A 4,049-nucleotide genomic window follows, 5' to 3' on the forward strand; every position below is an offset into this window, starting at 1 on the left:
CAAAGTGTGGCCTGTTCACTGGATGACGACCACAAGATGACGCCACGCCTGGAAACTAGTTTAGGACAGAGACAAGGTGTAGTCTGGTCTGGTGGAACAGGGACAATTTCCTCCCAGGTGCAGATTTGTTCATACTAACATTTTTAGCTGATTTTGCCTTTTTGATGAAATGACCAAATGAGGTCAAAGGTCGCTTGGCACATTGAGACAATGACATCTGCAGGATGTAGTATTGAATCTTTATGTATCTAAAATATTTCTGGACACTCTTGTAACCATTCTTTGATATAATAGGTTATGCATGTCATGATTTTTCTTTTTTTTTTATATGTATAAATAGGCCATATATGTGTAATTCAGACTATGCTGTTTCCCACCGGCAACAATTGTTGCCGAGTATCAAAACCTACATTTTCACTAACATAACCAACATAAAATGTAATAATTCATAAATGTCATGTTTTAGGGAGGTCCAAGGATTGAAATGCATGCACTTATTTTGCAGGGGAAAAAAAAAGTGGGATTAAACGAATAGAAGTCAATACAAAGCGCTAACATGGGTAGAAATACAAAGAGAGAGAGAGAGTGGTTGAGTGTGTTAAGGTTTCTCTGTAAGAGTGTTCAGTGTGGGCTACACTTTTTGTCGTTTTTCTCTTTTAAAAAGAAATGAAAAGTGCTAAAACAACAAACACCAAGGAAAGTTTCCCGGCGGTATTCCACGAGAAAAACAAACCAGCTCAACAGAGACATTCATTAGACGCGGTCCTGTTGAAAACAAGCGAAGGCTCACACCACTCCGCCACATCTCTTGACAGGGCGTCCAATGCGCTCGGCTTAAAATTGCTCATTTGAGTTTTATTGTGATTGACAGAGCAGAGATTGATCTCCTCCACTCTCTAGCTGTGAACTTTAACACCGCCACAGACAGTCCTCCAAAGAGGGATGCAAATGAACGCCTACACCGAGTCCCCGGGGAGGAAAAGTGTCATCGCTTTCAGTGTGTATTGATCTTCTGGAGAGACTAGATTTAATATGCTTTCCAACTGTCAACAGCTACAAGACAAGAGGGCAAAAAAATGTTGGCAATGATTTGATGAAGCGCAGGAGGAAAGAGAAAATCTTGGAGAGGACTTTAAAAGAGTAGAGGGTCATAAAGCTCGAATAACTTTGGCACAGAAAGAAAAGATCAGGTGGTTTTTAGGTCTCTGGGTTTTGTCTGACTCCAAGTCTTCTTGGTTTTAAAATTAGAATGGAATCCATTGTGGAATAAATTAAAATCACTTTTTTAATATTTTATGTGATGTAGGCGGATTGCATAAGATTGCATTTCTTTTTATACCGAGTTGAAAATATGTAACCTGCGAAAGACGACTCCAACTATCAAGCAGTATTTGTTCAGGCTTATAGATGTCTAATTGACACTATAAGGTCATCGGCATACCGGAATAAAAATAAGTGAGATCCAATAAAAACTGATAATTTACTGGAACAACCAAGATTCTGGATGGGGTTAGAGATTTATAGATTCAACAAATACTGGGTCAAACGTAGGTACCCAGAATTTTGGCTGGATAAGTGAACAAAACACACAAACAAATAAAAAACAAGTCTTACTAGACTTTTACTTCAAATTAGCAATATGAAGCGAGGCAGAAGTTGTGAGGCACAGCTCATTACTGCCTCACGACTACCACTACAAGGGGAGAAAATTAACTGCAGTGCCGGGCATTCTGGGTAAAAACAACCAAAACAAATGTGAGAGTCTAGTGGGAGAAATGGCTTGTGGTGTTTTGCCAATGACAAAAGAGAAATCATACTCCTGTTAAAATCTCACACCACTACATTTTGTCAACATTGGGTGTAAGTTGTATGTGAATCACTGAACGTACAACTTACTTACAACTTACGTAAGGTGTACCTAAGTTGTCATGTCTTCTTCAGAGGTTTTCGTGTTGTTGCCTCAAGGGGTTTCCTCTGTCTCGGTTTGGTTGAAATGAGCTACGGTGCGGATCGAATGCATATCTGAGCACCATGTGGACCGGAGACCGCTCCAAAAGCAGGAAGCTGAGCATAACGCAGGGCATTCTGGGTATATACAACCAAAACACAAAGGGCAGTCTAACACTAGCAGGAGAAATGGCCTGTGGTGTTTTGCCAAAGACAAGAAAAATCCTACAACTGCTACAATCTAACACTACTTCATTTTTGTTGACATTTTGTTTAGAAGGAAGGTGTGCTCAGTGTCTTTTTCAGAAGTGTATTTTTCCTTCAGTGGTTCTTTGTGTGAACAGGTGTGGAGGTGAACAGGTTTTTCTATTAGTTTGGATCGTTTGACACAGTGCAAGGCGAAAGAGAACCTGAGCAGCTGAAAATTTAACAAATGTTGCAACTTAGTCCAGTAGAATCAGTTCGATTGAGGACCAATCCAGGTGTGAAAACACTGCGGGTGGTGTTATTATTGGGCCATAAAACTGATTCTGCAGCAGGAACGCACATGATTTTTGTTGACATCACAAACATTAGACAAATGGCTAAATTACCTGATCAAACTACATTGTTTACAAAACAGTAGGAGTGTCAGAACAGTCAATAGTATTGTGTTTTAAGGAACTGGAACAAAAGGCACAAATGCAACAGTGTGATGGTGTACTAAACTGTAAATGCTGCTTTTGGATGCTTGTGTTCTAGATGTGAATTATGAGCAAAAAGTGGATGTGAACAAAGAAGTTATGGAAGAAATTAATGTTGTTTTTTCCCCATCCAAACAGTTGTGAAGTATTTGATTAAATGAACTAACTACAAAGAAAAGATGTAATCTGTGCCAAGCTCCACGCTTTTGCCAAACAATATCTGATTATTCCCGCCAGCCGCCCGTCATTTACCATGCTCACCCAACAAAAAAAAGAAAGACTGTTCACAAAAAACAAAGAAAAAAAAAGTAGTAAGGCTTAATTTTGTTCTCAGACTGCCTGATGCAGAGAGAGAAAAAAGCAATAAACGTATTTATGAAGTGGACGGAAACATGACTCCAATTCAGCGCTAATGTTCCTCATTGTCAAGATGATTTAGTTAGTCAGTAAGCTAATTCGTCAGACTCTGTGTGGCTAAGAATGGATGCAAAAAACAATTTCCTGCATTTCTGTGATGTTACTGAAGTAAGGCCCATTGCTCATCAATAACCAACAAGGATTTGAAAGAGGAGATATTTGTCTTTTAATGCCTTTAATAGTGTTAAGTGAGGCAATCTCAGGTCTACACATGCATCCTCTCATGGCCAATATCACCATCTTCATGCCGTCTGTCCATCTGACTGTTGGCAAAACATTTCAAAAGAATGAGCTTTAGTTAAAGCTGCTGTATGCAACTTTTTAAAAAAAGAAGAATATTCTTTACATGTTTGTTAAAATTGTCACTGTGTCGCAACAGTATAACATGAGACAGACGATGGGTTAAAAAACCAAGCTCCTTTGTCTCTTCCCATTGCTAACTGCAGAAATACACTGCTTCTTGGTCAGAATAACCAATCAGAGTCAGGGGTAGGATCATGTTTGGCAGCCATGTTTGTGTGCACACTGCTCACAAGAATGCTAAGGCTAGTTAGCATGGCTACCAATAATGACGGATAAATGATTTCCTGGAACAGTAAGTTGTTTCTCTGGCATTAGCACATTTAGCAGCACATTTACAAGGGTGATTGACACTGCTAAGACCCTCTTGGCTTTGATCGATTGTTTTTGACTGGCGCAATTCTTCAGTTCACAATAGTAGCTCAGCGTGCATAGAAATGGACGCTACGCATTTCAGATGTTTCTTTAGCAGCTTTTCCATTGACCAATTACTGCAATGGAAACACTTTTTTCACATCACACGAGTCACATGATCTTCAACCGGACGAAGAAGGAAGACGACAGGAAGCAGTTGGAAGATCAAGGTGCTGCATGTTTTTTAATGACTTATCCCATGAAGACAAACGTATTCTCGTGTGATTTTAATTGCGTGTCTTATTATTTAATGGGAACACCGTAATCTTTCAACATTAGTGGAATATC

Source organism: Xiphophorus hellerii, chromosome 2 (assembly GCF_003331165.1).
Source record: "Xiphophorus hellerii strain 12219 chromosome 2, Xiphophorus_hellerii-4.1, whole genome shotgun sequence".
NCBI classification, from domain to species: domain Eukaryota; kingdom Metazoa; phylum Chordata; class Actinopteri; order Cyprinodontiformes; family Poeciliidae; genus Xiphophorus; species Xiphophorus hellerii.